Source organism: Canis aureus, chromosome 33, assembly GCF_053574225.1.
Source record: "Canis aureus isolate CA01 chromosome 33, VMU_Caureus_v.1.0, whole genome shotgun sequence".
NCBI lineage: Eukaryota > Metazoa > Chordata > Mammalia > Carnivora > Canidae > Canis > Canis aureus.
In genome coordinates, this window is record NC_135643.1 from 9077588 (window position 1) to 9094881 (window position 17294).

General features: G+C 37.7%; 1 long non-coding RNA gene and 1 other non-coding gene across 3 annotated transcripts in view; one reads left to right on the forward strand and one right to left on the reverse strand.

Annotated features, from left to right (window-relative positions):
* The window catches only part of LOC144304269 (uncharacterized), a 64243-nt gene that overhangs the window by 39423 nt on the left and 7526 nt on the right, over nucleotides 1-17294 (forward strand). The window contains exon 4 of one of the 2 annotated variants that reach the window (XR_013371192.1): nucleotides 13130-13316. The exons of the other annotated variant lie outside the window; for it this stretch is intronic. This is a non-coding gene — a long non-coding RNA (uncharacterized LOC144304269). Of the gene's footprint in view, nucleotides 1-13129; nucleotides 13317-17294 lie in introns of those variants that run through there. 2 annotated transcript variants of the gene reach the window in all.
* On the reverse strand, nucleotides 8988-9125 carry LOC144304404 (U4 spliceosomal RNA). Its single transcript, XR_013371318.1, has one exon. It is a non-coding gene; the product is annotated as a U4 spliceosomal RNA (small nuclear RNA).

The following is a 17294-nucleotide window of genomic DNA, read 5'->3' on the forward strand; positions in this document are numbered from 1 at the left end:
CAATTCTATTTCGGGTCTGTTGTCCTTTTTAAAAAACAATTCCCCACTTTTGATCAGACTCTTAGTCTGAGAGACTTGATAAAAAAAATCTAAGGCATTAGCACTATTATCAGTTACTGCTCTGGAGTTCTTGCAGTTTTTGCTAAATCTCTTTGTCATTCACAGGTCACACACTGTTGGGTTCACATTCTTTAAGTTGGTCATTCTCTTTTTTCCCCTTTTACAATGTTCTATTCTTAGGGAGGTCATTTGTTTGGTGGTTAGCAGCTGTGAACATGCATTTAAAGTTTTTGAGAGAATACGGTGCCCTATGATTATTATGAGCAAGATCATTCCCAATGTATGGAGTGTACTTTATAGTCATGGTCCACAAGACCCAAATCAATCAGACTCAAATAAGCCAAAGGAAAACCCTTTTGAAGGAGTCACTTTCTTAAGCCAACTAGCTTGTTCAGTGATCTTATGTAGCTGAGTCTCAACTTCCCCAGAAATGTTAATCTAAGTGCAGCAAGTGCTGCTGACCATAGCAGAGACATCTCCTTGCCTAGCTAAAGCATAGTGAAGGGCTATCTTACCATCATGAACAACAAGGGCCAGAATGTGAAGACTTCCGTTGGGTTGCTATTTCTCTCCTACTCGGTGGGAAGCCTTCTTCTCCTTCTCCCTCTGCTGGTCCATCTGCTTGTGTGCTCTCACATGATCTCTCTCTCTCTGTCAAATAAATAAATAAAATCTTTAAAAAAAATGGCAGGATAAAACAATAACTGTTTGTAAATGACAAAAGATTTTAAAATGCCCAGGGTTAAAGATCCATATAAGAGTTCATTATAAGGGAACTGACAAGGAAATTTGGTTATTTCTGTGATATATAACATTTTAAGATAATACCTGGAAATACTACTGTTAACCTTATATCAGGGCATATCAGACTTTTAGGAATTTCTTACAATTTTTTAGCATAGTTATTTTCAATAACATGCACCCATACCTAATAAGGTTTATCATCACTTATTTGGCAATGCTTCTCATGTAATTTAACATGGCAAATAAACCTAATTAATTTAGTATTTCTCCTGTACAAAATAAGAGATAAATCCTTTGAGATTTTTCAGGGATTCTCAGGGAAATCTCAAAGTTACTTTGAAGTCAAAAAGACTACATTTATTTATTTATTTATTTATTTATTTATTTATTTTTAATTTTTATTTATTTATGATAGTCACACACAGAGAGAGAGAGAGGCAGAGACATAGGCAGAAGGAGATGCAGGCTCCATGCACCGGGAGCCCGACGTGGGACTCGATCCTGGGTCTCCAGGATCACACCCTGGGCCAAAGGCAGGCACCAAACCGCTGCGCCACCCAGGGATCCCAAAAGACTACATTTAAATATTATTTTTATTTATTTGAGAGAGAGAGAGAGAGAAAGAGAGAGAGAGCATGATCAGGGGAGGGGAAGCAGAGGCAGAGAGAGAAGCAGACTTTCTGCTGAGCAGACAGCCTGACACAGGGCTAGATCCTACAACCCTGGGATCATGACCTGAGCCAAAGGCAGACGCTCAACCACTGAACTACCCAGGTGCCCCAACAAAAGAAGATTTTATTTATTTGTTTATTTATTTATTTATTTATTTATTTATTTATTTATTTATATTTTTAAGAGAAGATTTTAAAGGCAAATACAGAAGGTTACAGAGTTGTGAACAAAACTTAGCTCTTAATATTGGGAGAACTGGGTTTCTTTAAGTGATTAAAGACCTGATAAAGGCAATGTGAAGCATAGTAAGTTATTTTGGTAAGACAACATCTTTGCTTTTCACACAGATTATTCAAAAAGTAAAAGAACACAAAAACCTTTCACAATCTCTTATCAAGAGCAGACCAATAATAATAATAATAATAATAAAACTGTCTTTCTAACAGAGAGAGAATAAAATTTGCACTGATGTACTTTTGATATTAAAACTCATTTTAGAGCCTTAAATAAATCCATTCTACTCTTAGCCACCTTGACTACATGTAAAATTTTTTTCCCAACAAAACTTCTACAACTATTTATATCCATTCACATTTATTGTAGTTTTTTTTTTTTCTCATTCTGGAGCAATGATTCATTTTATTTTTCTTACCTACTTTTCATACACATTGTTTCCTTCCAATCTTGTTATTTCTAAGTAGTTTTAATTATATGTGTTAATTAGAATTCCTTACCCTTAGAATCCTTTATTCCTTTTTTTTAAGAATTTATTTTTATTTATTTGAGAGAGAGACAGAGATAGCAAGAGAGAGCATAAGTGGAGAGGAAAGGGAGAAGCAGGCTCCCCACTGAGGGCTCCATCCCAGGACTCTGAGATGAACCAGGACCTGAGCTGAAGTCAGATGCTTAACTGACTGAGCCACCCAGGTGCTCCTAGAATCCTTTATTCCTGGTGAAAACTAAGAAGTAAGCAATTGTGGATGTCTGTTACACTAGGATTCTCTGAATTGGCAAATTTATAAATACCTTTCATAATTTCTAGAATTACATTCTTTCACAAATTATTCAATGTAAGACAAGACACGTTAATTGATTGACCCCCATATTTTTAGTTCCTTTGTAATGAGAAGCCAAAAGTAGATACATTGGCATTCAATAACTAATGTTTCAGTATTTTATCTTATTTGGAAATGATCTAGGTATTTAATGAATACCCATCATTTAACTTATCTCAGTATAACATTAAAGTTTCAAGTTACCAAAAAAATTATGGGAACTTTTTAAGTTAACACACCAAAAAACATGATTATCATTGGAAAGTTCATTTATATACTTTTATCTTAATTCCATATATCTAATTACTTGTTCTTAATAATTATGTTTAGATTAGTCATGAAAATTTTATGAGACATTAAACAGCTAACCGTTATTTTAAATTATTTCTCTTGTTGACAAAGTCTGTAACAGAGATAATAAGCTTATTTGACTTTTAGTAAACCTAGGTAGAATAAATGTATTATTAATGCTGGTAATATGCCTTTTAAAATTAAGCTCAAGTTTAAAGTTAAACCACCTTAAAAAATATTTTTATTGAAAATTATCTTCAAATGAAATTGGAAAATATTTGGATTAATTTCCATGTTTCTGAGAATAGGCTTGATTTATATAAATACTTATTTGTATATAAGCCAAGTAAATAGAGGTCTTACAAATTAATTTTGGCTATACCATCTGGAGGTAGAAAAAAATCACATGTTTATAACATACACACAGACGTATGTAAACATACAGACAAAAGCAGACAGATATAGCTTTTATTTTATTTTATTTTATTTTATTTTATTTTATTTTATTTTATTTTATTTTATTTATTTTTTATTGGTGTTCAATTTACTAACATACAGAATAACCCCCAGTGCCCGTCACCCATTCACTCCCACCCCCCGCCCTCCTCCCCTTCCACCACCCCTAGTTCGTTTCCCAGAGTTAGGAGTCTTTACGTTCTGTCTCCCTTTCTGATATTTCCCACACATTTCTTCCCCCTTCCCTTATATTCCCTTTCACTATTATTTATATTCCCCAAATGAATGAGAACATATAATGTTTGTCCTTCTCCGACTGGCTTACTTCACTCAGCATAATACCCTCCAGTTCCATCCACGTTGAAGCAAATGGTGGGTATTTGTCATTTCTAATAGCTGAGTAATATTCCATTGTATACATAAACCACATCTTCTTTATCCATTCATCTTTCGTTGGACACCGAGGCTCCTTCCACAGTTTGGCTATCGTGGCCATTGCTGCTATAAACATCGGGGTGCAGGTGTCCCGGCGTTTCATTGCATTTGTATCTTTGGGGTAAATCCCCAACAGTGCAATTGCTGGGTCGTAGGGCAGGTCTATTTTTAACTGTTTGAGGAACCTCCACACAGTTTTCCAGAGTGGCTGCACCAGTTCACGTTCCCACCAACAGTGTAAGAGGGTTCCCTTTTCTCCGCATCCTCTCCAACATTTGTTGTTTCCTGCCTTGTTAATTTGCCCCATTCTCACTGGTGTGAGGTGGGATCTCATTGTGGTTTTGATTTGTATTTCCCTGATGGCAAGTGATGCAGAGCATTTTCTCATGTGCATGTTGGCCATGTCTATGTCTTCCTCTGTGAGATTTCTGTTCATGTCTTTTGCCCATTTCATGATTGGATTGTTTGTTTCTTTGGTGTTGAGTTTGATAAGTTCTTTATAGATCTTGGAAACTAGCCCTTTATCTGATATGTCATTTGCAAATATCTTCTCCCATATAGCTTTTATTTTAAAGTTTTAGCCATGAGACAGCTCCAATAATGCAATACTCTTTCTTTCTTTTTTTTTTTTTTTTTTTGTAAAAGAACAGTTGGATCCAAATTGTGTTTCTGGCAGATGGGATAAGTTAAGGTTATCCACTCAGATGACAGATGGCTAAAGATTTTTTACTAATATTTGTGCAAGAGAGTTTTAAGACTTTTTACAGGTATTGTCACTAAAATAACCTTCCTTTTCCTTTTTTCTCCTTCTCGTAAAAATTTCCTTGGTTTCTTTCTTTCTTTCTTTCTTTCTTTCTTTTTTTTTTTTGCAGTAGAGTTTTTTTTTTTTTATTTTATTTATTTATGATAGTCATCACACACACACACACAGAGAGAGAGAGAGAGAGAGAGAGAGAGGCAGAGACACAGGCAGAGGGAGAAGCAGGCTCCATGCACCGGGACCCCGACGTGGGATTGGATCCCGAGTCTCCAGGATTGCGCCCTGGGCCAAAGGCAGGCGCCAACCCACTGTGCCACCCAGAGATCCCATTTCCTTGGTTTCTAGGGCAAACTAGTAGAATACTTCCATCTCAAAAAGCACAGAGAAAGAATACAAGTCCCACCAAAATGATTTTTGTTCCCTAAGTCTAGATTTTTTACAGTTCCCTTGGGCCTTTTGAAATGAAGAGGCGGAGGTTTGGGATTGGTAAATGGGATAGGTAGATTTTGAGTTGTTTCTAGAGTCATTTTCTGTTCCCGTAAAGATTAAATTTGTAAGACAAGTACGGTTGTTTGTGGTTCCTCGAAGAACTGAATTGCAAACTGAAGGGTATCTAGAGGCTGACCTACCACCCATCCAACTATATTGTCCTCAGTTTGCTTCTTTATATTATGGAGAAGATTTTTAACTATGGTGTAAATGGAAAGATCCCTATATTCTAGATTTAGAATTGTGTGTCTTGGAATGTTTTAATAAATCCTTCCACAAAGGTTTCAGGATGATTGCTGCTGGGTACATAGTTTCATTTTAGCTTAGGGAAGACGGAAATTCCTATCAGGCTCTGAATATCAGCTTCCAATGTGGCCACCTCCGACCATAGAGTTACTTCAAACAAAAACCAAAAGCACAAAAATTGTTTTCAAATATTCTGTCAGGCTTCAGCTAACAATAGTAAACACTCCTGTCAGTATTTGAACAACCCCTTGGACTCAAGTGGCATCCACAGAGAGGGTACAAAAGATACAAGAATGGAGCCATTCCCAAAGATAACCAAATGACAGACTGAGACAATTGCCCTGAGAGTGGGCAATGGTGGTAGGATCCTAGCAGCAAGTGGAGTACGGCCCACATCGCTGTCCAGCCAAAGGGGATGAAACCTGCATTTCTGTTTGACCATATTTTGAGGCTTCAGCCTGATGGCTGCCAAGCCAAGTTCTTAGGACACAAAATGAGACAACAAGAAGGCAATAGCTGTCCATGGGAGAGTAAGGATCAACAACCAGTGGGTCCCTGAAAGGAAATTCACAAGTCACAATTGAAAGATCCAATTCTTAATGTTTTTCGCCTGCCAGTATGAATTTGAAAAGGAAAAATGTAGAATTTTGCTTTCCTCCCCCAACCAGGTACTACAGACAGAGATCTGGGAGAGCTAAGGTGGATAAGAATTCTTACCCCTTTCTGGCTTCTGCCAGTTTTCCCAGGATCCTGTCTGCAGGCTCTGGAGCAAGTGGGGTGCCCCAGCAGGTCTCATGCTGGTCAACCGAAACTATAGAGAAGGGAAAGTACTTTTCCCTCTACCCCTTATGGCGAGTGCTTGGCTGAGACCCTTTTTTCTCTGGGACCCCTCATAAATAGATAAGCTTATCTAGGTTAAAAGTCCTCCACAGTGCTCACTGCAATTCAAGTCTATCTTTGATAAGATTTGCAATTCAAGATTATTTTTGATAAGGTTAACCAAGCATATACAAATGATCCTCAGTTGAAACATTTTCCGATTCAGACACAACTGCTGCATAACCCGCTTTTCTGATCTCTGATTCAGGTAATGCCACTGCAGTCTACATGTGAGCAATCCTGCATTCCACCTTCTTCCTACTTCTCTGTGAGCCACTCATTTCTGTATGCTTCTTCAATATTGCTGGAACCGTTTCTCCTCTCCATACTGTTTGCTACTGCCCTGGGTTGGATCATTTCCCCACATGGGTCATGTGCTCCGGTCATACTGAATTCCTTGCTTTTCTTCAGACTAGCTGTAGATCTCTGTTCCTCTGCGTTACATCTCTTCATTTTATCTGCTTTGTTTAATCAGCTTGTATCAGTCTCTCTGGGATGGGAAGCCCTAACTGACTTCTCCAGTAAGCTTCCCACTCCTTTGTCTTGATTCTTGTGGTACTTTGTACATATTTCTAAGACATTATAGCTATACTACTGTGCTGCCTGTGCTGATTTCTATATGTGTGTCCTCGGGATCTTGAGACTCTTGAGAGTTGGGACTTTATTTTACTATCTCAGTATCCCTGAAGCATTACTAAACAGTCATATTTTCTCTAGCTTTATAAGTGTTGCTATCTTGTGGCAAATTTCTGTCTAATCCATTCAATGTAGCCTTAAGATGGAAGGCTCTAGGTTCCAGGCGTCAGCACATGCCTTCAGGGCAGGAGTCCATTGAGTACCTGTTTATCACATGGACTCCTACTTCTTCTTGATTCTGTGGCTTCTGAGGACCTCTTTTACTGTTCATATTTTTAGCTATTTACTTAAAGAATCTTTCTTCTTTATTCCAAGTCATCTCACATTAGTGTTTTGTCTGGAAGGATTTGTCAGGATATCTTGTTCTCTGTATTGCCAGAGGCCAAAGCCTCCTCCATTTGGCAAGGAGAAACAATTTGCTTTAAAGAACATTTCCAGATTTTGAGAGGAACTATTACTCTAAAATTTTTTTGTGAGTATGAACAGGGAGAGGAGGATGGCAAAGAGAACTTTAGTATTATGTGGTCTTGATAGGCTTTACCAATTAAAATATTATATCTAGCATGGAATATTTTCAGAGAAGTAGCCCACCATTTTTTGCCTATAACAAATAGTAAATTCTTCAGAATTAAGCAACTAATGGTAATAGCCCAGAAGACAACTTTTTAAAAACATTTATGTAATCCTTACCATCTGCCAGCCACTATTTTAAGATGTTTACAAATATCAGCTCATTTAATATTTATGTATCTCGATGAAGTAGGTAGTGTTATAACAGATTGATTAACTGGGACATGGAATCATTAATTAAGTACTGATTATGATTATGTGGCAATTATTTTGCTACCTGCAGAGGTAAAAAATGTGAATAAGACATGCTTTCTTTCTTCCAATTCTCACTTCTAGAATCTAGCACAAAGTTTCCCGGGATGGCAGACGTGGCTTCCATTGAACAGAGGGACACCTCTGTAGGAACCTCCTTACATAGACAGTTTGGGGTGGGAAGTGTGAGTGAAAAAGGTAAATATATACAAAAGAAAGCAAGCAGGGAGATGGATAATTTGACCATTTGCTGATTTATTCTTATTTTACCTATACTGGTGCCCTATTTCTATTTTCTGGGACAGTTTTCCTCTGCTCTGGACACTGCAGATAACATGTGAATGTAATAGATAAGTTTAAGCATGTTAGTTTCAGAGAATTTATTTATTTATTTATTTATTTATTTATTTATTTATTTATTTATCTATCTATCTATCTATCTATCTATCTATCTATCTATCTATCCATCCATCCATGAGAGACACACAGAGAGAGAGAGAGAGAGAGAGAGGCAGAGGGAGAAGCAGGCTCCATGCAGGGAGCCTGATGTGGGACTTGATCCTGGGTCTCCAGGATCAGGCCCTGGGCTGAAGGCAGAGCTAAACCGCTGGGCCAGCCGGGCTGCCCCTCCTTTTTTTTTAATTTAAAGACCGTATCTATTTATTCATGAGAGAACACAAAGAAAGAGAGGCAGAGACACAGGCAGAGGGAGAAGCAGGCTCCTGACGGGGAACCTGATGTGGGACTCCATCCCAGGACCTTGCAATCACAAATCACAACCTGAGCCAGAGGCAGAGACTCAACTATTGAGCCACCCAGGCACCCAGTTTCAGGGAAATTGATGAGGAAGGAAAAAGAAGATGGCACATCACAGAGTTCATTAATTGTCATTTTTCCTGTAACTTCAGTGAAACAAGGAAAGTAAAATTTCTGACTGTTCTAAAGTAATAAGTCAAAAGATTATCTGCAGTGTAAACATGGCTGCTTTGACTTCTCATTTCAGTTTGTATAATCAACTTGTAGGCCACCTTGAACAATTTGTGCTTGGGCATTTTTTTCACTACCTAATTCTCAGAATTGTAAAATAAAAGAAAAACTAAAATGAAGTCTATCAAAATATCAAAAACTAAAGCTGATAAAGAAAATATAAACTTTATGAGTTTTTAGATTATTGTTAGTTGAAAATTTTGTGTTTTTGTGAATACTCTCAAGTCATGTGAATATTTCCAAATCCACAAAATTTGCTCTTCATTTAGAGCTGACTCAACTAGTCCAGAATCAGTAATATATGTTCTTAGATTCCTCTTTAAGTACCAGGAATAATTCTATGCTCCTCTTTCACCTGGCTTCCTTTCCTTTTATGACAAATATCATGTAGAAGACCATTAAGTTGTATTTTGGTGAGATAAAACATTCATGTAAATTGATTTAATTAGAAGAACACAATTACTGTATTGATTTTTGTACTAAAGAAAATATTTGTCATTGCACTTGTACATCATATTGGAAAAGTTTTCAGTTAGCAGTAATCGCACCTCAGATAAACCTCATTGGCTGTGATACTGCCACTGCATGAAGCTTGTATGTTGTATTAGAAACCACACAGAAAAATTTTAGAAAAATGGAGAAAAGAATTAGGCCAAGGCTTGCAAAAAATATATATTAAAATAACATTTTTAAAGGGCATATTAGTAACAAGAGTTATAGGTGAGATGAAACAAAATGAGAGCAGTAGATCTTAATATTCAGGAAAGCTAATGGAACTCAAGTTCACATCATTATAAAAAGCATTTCAAAGGACCAGAAATCCACCCTACTTGGTTCGAGCTTTGTGCATGATTCTGAACCTTATATGACAGGAATGGTAATGAAGCATCAATAAAGACAGCCATGATGATAAAAGATCTTTAGGTCATAGATCCTTGTGGAGACTAAAAATATAAGGTCAGTGCTCATTCTTGAGAGTGAAATGAAAGGTGAACATGATGAATGTGAATCAAGTTTGGAAGACAGAAAATGTATATGAAAGGAAAGTGTTCAAGGATATAATAGTTCAAAAGCAAGAGGGCATGCAATAGAACAAAGAAGAGACTGATGTTTAAGGAATATTATTTTTTTAAAAGATTTTATTTATTTATTCATGAGAGACACAGAGGGAGAGAGAAGCAGAAACACAGGCAGAGGGAGAAGCAGGCTCCATGCAGGGAGCCTGACATGGGACTCAATCCCGGGTCTCCAGGATCACGCCCTGGGCCAAAGGCAGTGCTAAACTGCTGAGCCACCCGGGCTGCCCTTAAGGAATATTATTGAGAGAGTGAAGTTTAGATGTGGAAATAATGACCAAAGGTGGCCATGGAATTTTCCATTTAGGAAGAAAGAATTTATTAGATATTTAGTAAAATTACATAACAGATTGGAAGGTGTTGTAAGTATGACCTGGATGTTCCTTCATGAAGAGCTTATTTTATGTCTTGGAATATATGTGATAGGTAGCTTGCTCAGAGGTAAAAGATCACATCTATTGGGCAGTTGATAGTATGTTTTATGCTGCATCTAATTCATTGCTGACAATCAATCACTTGTATACATGAAATCACATTTTGTTATTTTTTTTTTTTTTAATTTTTATTTATTTATGATAGTCACAGAGAGAGAGAGAGAGAGAGGCAGAGACACAGGCAGAGGGAGAAGCAGGCTCCATGCACCGGGAGCCTGACGTGGGATTCGATCCCGGGTCTCCAGGATCGCGCCCTGGGCCAAAGGCAGGCGCCAAACCACTGCGCCACCCAGGGATCCCTGAAATCACATTTTGAAATTTTTATTTACGAGTATTTATATGCTGGTGAAACCTCCAGAAACTTGTCATTGGAAGGGTCACAGGGTGGATCAGTTGGTCAAGCATCTGCCTTCAGCTCAGATTATCATCTCAGGGTTCTAGGATGGAACACAGGAGCCTCTGTGTCGGGCTCCCTGCTCAGCGGGATGTCGGCTTCTCCCTCTACCTTCACCCCTCCCCCCTGCTCTCAGGCTCACTCGCTCTCTAATAAATAAATACAATGTTTTTTAAAAAAACATGTCATTGGAGAGCATTATATTTGGCTAGCTATATAAAGAATCAAAAGACAAACATAGGGTCTACCTAGGTAGATCTGGGAGGAGACCAAATGTTAATTTATTCCAACTGAGTACTTTCTTTGTTAAATGGAAGTATACTATATGTACATGAAACTTGCATTTCCCTGAGCTATACCAACTTAAGGGTAAAAGTGTACTTATATTAATCACAGTAAATTGTGTGCTTGGGGTTTTTTTTCCCCCCCTGGATTTTTTACCGCTTACTATTTCATTCTTCCATTACCCCTTGCATCTCTTCTATAGATTTCTGGACATCTGCGGGGCCAGAAATGTATATGTGATCTCACAAAGATGTCTTTTTAGCTGCTATGTAAAGCTTTTCCTAGCTGCTTCTGGTGTCCACAGCTTCCACTAGGCATGGCCATTGGGTACCACCACCCAGTGTCAATGCTGCTCTTGGATGTCCTAACGCAAGCAGTCTCCTATGTGGGACCTCAGTGAAACATGGGCACTCAGCCACACTCGGCCCCCCTCCCACAGATGTGGGAGGATGTCTCTCTCTCATGTTGAGTTTTGTTTTGTCATGTGGATACTAAACTGGTGCTGCTTGGTTTAGATGGCTTATTTAGGTTTTAGTGAGAAGATCATATATATACTGATTTAAACCTAACTTGGATTGGGTTAATGGGCCAGGATAGATGGTCTATGATAAATACTTTGCTTTCTCTTTCCTGATGACTAATGTTATCTGGCCAAGTTATTTATATTCTTTGGATGCATTCTTTCCTGAGGGACTTGCTTGTCAGTCCCGAATGCAAATATATTTCTATATTTCTTCCTCCACCCCTTTTCCCAAATTTGTCAGAAAAATTTAGACATATTGGAAGCCTGAAAATGAGTCACTTAAATAGATGCTAGGAGATCAGGTTGAGTGCAGAATCGTAAAAAATGAAACAAAACAAACAATAAGGAGAAGAGGTGGAGGACAAGTAGAAGAGAAAGGAAAGGCAAAAGAGAAAAAAAAAAATTAAAAGCAAAGAGTAGGGATCCCTGGGTGGCGCAGCGGTTTGGCGCCTGCCTTTGGCCCAGGGCGTGATCCTGGAGACCCGGGATCGAATCCCACGTCGGGCTCCCGGTGCATGGAGCCTGCTTCTCCCTCTGCCTGTGTTTCTGCCTCTCTCTCTCTCTCTCTCTCTGTGTGACTATCATAAATAAATAAAAATTTATAAAAAAAAAAAAGTTTAAAAAAAAAATAAAAGCAAAGAGTAAAATAAATAAATAAATAAATAAAAGCAAAGAGTAAGCGAGTCTCCCAGTCTGCTTTCCTCCCTTGCTCAGTATGTGGTCTTTCAATATTCTGACTCTGATGTTTCTTTGTTTAATTAACATTTCCCTTCTCTTGATATCAAAATCGATGTTTCTTATCAGATGGTATCAGTTGGAACCCAACGCAGTCTTTACATTTTACACTTTATACAGTAGATGCGATTTCAGGGTTCAAAATGAAATTAAGTTTTGAGCAGTGATAAGCTTACAGGCATCTTGTTTGATTCTCTTTAGAGAGAATGCCAGAAGTGTCCCCTTATGGTTTCTGAAGAGGAAGAAATTCTCTTTGCAGGTCTTTCCAATTCTCATTGGCCCCTGCCTTGTGCCATAATATTTTTGTTGGTGGCTGGCTACATCTTTATAATATAATTTTCCATGGCATACATTTCTTTTCCCTGGGCCAGTAAGTTGCTGTTTTAACCCAGTTGAGCAGATCATTTTCACAGATGTTTCAGTGACATCAACAAAGCCTGTGAGCTACCAAACACTGTCAGAGCCTGACTCTGTGTGGACTGTGGTTCCTTTAATCTCTGGAAGGTAGGGCTGCACAGCCTCGCAGGCAGGGTGAGACAAGCCCCCAATGCCAGTACACTGGGCAATTTCTAAGGCTAGGCTAGCTTTCAATTCTTAAAGAGAGGAAGCATGACATATTTATTTGCTGATGAGCATAGCTGAAGAGTGAACATTGGCTATAAATAGCAAAATTAAGCAGGGTATGGCAAGTTTCTATGACATCATTAAAACTTGTTGGAGAGGACGTTCAGCTTTAAAATTGAAATAATTATAATTCACATACTATTGTAATGTATAATACAAAGTGATCTCTTGTACCCTGTGCTTGGTTTTCCCCAATGGTAACAACTGTTGTGTAAAAACAACCAGGATATTAACATGGATGCAATCCACCTATTCCTATTTCTCCAGTTTTACTTCTACTCTCACACATGCATTTATGTGTGTGTATTGTATGTATGTGTGTATATTAAGTTCTATGCAGTTTTATCATCTTATAGGTTCACGTATCCACCACCATAGTCAAGATACCGAACAGGTCCAATATCACAAGGCTCTCCTGTGTTACCCTTTTATACCCACATCTACTTTTCTTCTGCTCCCACGTTTCCTTAAACAACCACTAATCTGTTTCTTTCTTTCTTTTTTTTTTTTTTTTTATTTATGATAGTCACAGAGAGAGAGAGAGGCGCAGAGACACAGGCAGAGGGAGAAGCAGGCTCCATGCACCGGGAGCCCGACGTGGGATTCGATCCCGGGTCTCCAGGATTGCGCCCTGGGCCAAAGGCAGGCGCCAAACCGCTGCGCCACCCAGGGATCCCCACTAATCTGTTTCTTATTGTCAATAAATATAGTCATGCCTGAGGTAACTTTTTTTTTTAATGGACTTTATTTTTTAGAGCAGTTTTAGGTTCACAGCAAAGTGGAGCAGAAAGTCCAGAGAGTTCCCATATACTCCTGCTTTAACCCATGCATAGCTTCCCCATCCAGAATAGTATGTATATTACAATAGATGAATCTGCACTGACACATCATTATCACCCTTAGTCCATAGTTTAGACATTTTATTTTATTTTATTTTATTTTATTTTATTTTATTTTTTAAATTTTTATTTATTTATGATAGTCACGGGGGGGGGGGGGGCAGAGACATAGGCAGAGGGAGAAGCAGGCTCCATACACCAGGGGCCCGATGTGGGATTTGATCCCGGGTCTCCAGGATCACGCCCTGGGCCAAAGGCAGGCGCCAAACCACTACGCCACCCAGGGATCCCTAGATATTTTATATCAGGTTCACTTTTGGTGTTGTACATTCTGTAGGTTTTCACAAATGTAAAATGATATATATCTACCATTACATTATCCCACAAAATAGTTTCACTGTCCTAAAAATCCTCTGTGCTCTCTTCCTGTTCCATCCTTCCTCCCCTCAACCCCTATGACAATGGACCCTTTTACTGTTGCCATAGTTCTGCTTTTTCCAGAATGTTATGTAGTTGGAGCCATACATGTCATAGTTGGATTTCAAATTGGCTTTTTTCACACAGTGTAATTCTCTCGAGATTCATCCAGATTGTTGTGTGTATGAGTAGTTTTGTCTCCTTTTTTAAATTGCTGTAGTATCCCATGATATGGATGTACTGCAATTTGTTTAAACTTTCACCTGTTGAAGGGCATTTGGACAGATGCCAGTTTTAGGCTATTATGGTTAAAGCTGCTGGGTGCATTCATGTACAGGTTTTTGTGTGGATGTAAATTCTCCTTTCTCTGGGATAAAGGCCCAGGAGTACAATCGTTGGATTGTATAGGAGTTGAATGTTTGGTTTTATAAGAAACTGCCAAGCTGTTTTCTAGAATAGCTGTATCATTTTATGATTTCACCAGCTATATATGAGTGACCCAGTTTCTAAACATAGATAACTATGCCAGCCACTCGTGGTGTCGCTTTTTTGTTTTAGCCATTCTGATAGGTGTGTACTGAAATTACGCTGTGGTCTTACCTTGTATTTCTCTAATGGATAGTGATGTTGAACATCTTTTCATGTGCTCATTTGCCATCTGTATATCCTCTTTGTATGGGCTTTCACAGAACAAAAATTTAAATTTTGATGAGGTCCAATTTATCAGTTTCTCATCTTATGGCTTTTGCTTCCGGTGCCAATCGAAGAATTCTTCCTAGCTCTAGATTCCAAAGGATTTCTCTGCTGTATTTTTTCCCTAATAGTTTGGCAGTTTCAGGTTTTATATTTAAGTCCATCATCTATTTTGAGTTAATTTTTGTACATCACGTAAGTTTTAAATAAAGGTTTATTTTTTTGCCTATGGATGTACAATTGCCTCATCATCATTTGTTGAAAAGGGTATTCTGCTTTCATTGAACCATTTTGTAACTTTGTCAAAAATCAGTTAAACATATTTATAAGGATCCATTTTGGGTTCTTTATTTTGTTTGAATGATCTATGTGTTAATTATAAGATAGTCTCTTTTTGTGATATAATTTGATGAGTGCATGTACTTTACGTGAATTTACTATTTATTTATTTAATATTATTACTTTTTGTATTTTTATTGATTTAAATTCAATTAGCTAACATATAGTACATCATTAGTTTCAGATGTAGAGTTCAGTAGTTTATCAGTTGCATATGAAACCCAGTGCTCATCACATCACCTGTCATCCTTAATGCCCGGTTACCCCATCTCCCCCACCTACCCTCCCTTTGGCAACTCTCAATTTGTTTCTTATTTAAGAGTCTCTCATAGTGTGTCTCCCTCTGTGATTTTTTTCCCATTCAGTTTCCCTCCCTTCCCCTATGATTTCTGCACTGTTTCTTATAAAGTTTCACATAAGAGTGAAACCATATGATAATTGTCTTTCTTTAATTGACTTATTTCACTCAGCATAATACCCTCCAGTTTCAACCACATCAATGTAAATGGCAAGATTTCATCCTTTCTGATGGCTGAGTAATATTCCATTGTATATATTTACCACATCTTCTTTAACAATTCTTCTATCAATGGCTCTTTCCATAGTTTGGCTATTGTGAACATTGCTGCTATAAACATTGGGGGTGCAGGTGTTTGTAGTAGAGGCAGGAGAGAAGAGTTTGTCATGGGGATGGGACAGGTGAATGAAAGTTTATGGTGGGAATCCCTTTGGATTTTTCCTTTGGCTAGTGCTGATGTATTAGAATTCATATTCATATACGTGAATTTACATGACTCATATAATCTCTAAATTCCTGTACTTGCTATTTGGTCATACATCAGTAACATGCTGACTTCTAGGATAATATCACTTGGAGCACTTGTTATTGGTTACACTCTTACCGAATGCCATGCTCTTGAAGAGGATTATGTGTTACAACTTCGATTGGGGTACAGGAGTGGTTGGAATGGCACCTCTGTCATTTTGAAATGTTCGGTGTATTTCATATACTAATAAATGTGAGCCACAACTTTTCCCTTTAATAATTCTAAACAGCTCCACTTCTGTTATGAAACTGCCAGTACGAGAAGATCTTATTTGCTAGATTACCTGTGTGTCCTACCCCAAAGCACAACTGCAAATCTAAATGCAGCTTTACCATATGCTTAAACATTGATACTGTGGGTCCAGAGCACAAGTCACATATATGCTTCTTTTAGAAAGGTTGACATTTCTTGCAGTGCACTTCACCTTTGCTCTTACCAGATATGTGCAATTTCATTTAGCAGAGAAGTGCTGAGATGGGGGAAAATAGAAGCCTTGAATACATTGTAAATCTGATATGCAAATTTTATCACAGTTGCATTATTTGCTAAAGTTCATTTTGAGGCACTCTGGGGTGTGATTAATTTTAAGGGCAATACAGGATGTTGTCTACTGAATTTAGAAGCCCTGTGGGATAAGTGTACCTGCCTGTTTCCTTATTATCAAGGGAATTTTTAATATAAAATGGAAGCATAACAGTTAGAGTAGAACATTATAGTATCTTATTTTTACTGGGGCATAAACTATACTTGGAACTGAGCCATGGGATAAATGGGCCTATTGCAGCATAGGTCAAGCTAATAAAATACATTAAATTCTATCTATTTGTAATTTTCTGTGCATCATAAGAGTGTCTTATACCTCTTGGAGAAGAGGTTTTATTCTACCTATCTACTTATCTATGTAATTATCTATCATCAATCAATCATCTATTTTTTCAAATGATTCCAAATTTCCCCAACCATAATTTACTACTTGCTTATCACAAGTATTTTATATTTATATTCCTTAGAGTTTGCAATAATCATTTGGCAACAATCATTTGGTCTTGTATTATTTTAGAATTCATATTTAGATTCTGTATTATTGCACAGATAGCATATTTTTTTCCCTTAACTGGATTATCAGCCTTCAGAGAACAGTGACCCTAATTTACTTTTTGTATTACCCAAAGGTCCTAATGTAGTTCTCAATGAATATTTTATTGATTTTCAATTATATAGGAACATTTTTTTAACCAATAAAAGAAAATGGAGTTTCAGAATATTTAGCAGTTGCTCAAGGAACCAGGTATATGCAGTCAGATTATATCCCTCTACATGGGTAAGGGACTACCCATGCCCATTCATTTCATGAATGTTAACGAGAATTTGGTTCTTAAGGCACTGTGTATGGTGGCAGGGAGAATGGATAAGTTCTTTTTTTTTTTTTTTTTTAGTTTATAAAGCTATTTTATTTTTCTCCAAAGCATACAGGAAGACCTCTATTTCCCAGTATCCCTTTGTGTCCAGGTGGACTGTGTAACTGAGCTCTTGCAATGGAAGGTGAGTGGAAGTGATATACGCCACTTCCAGGCCA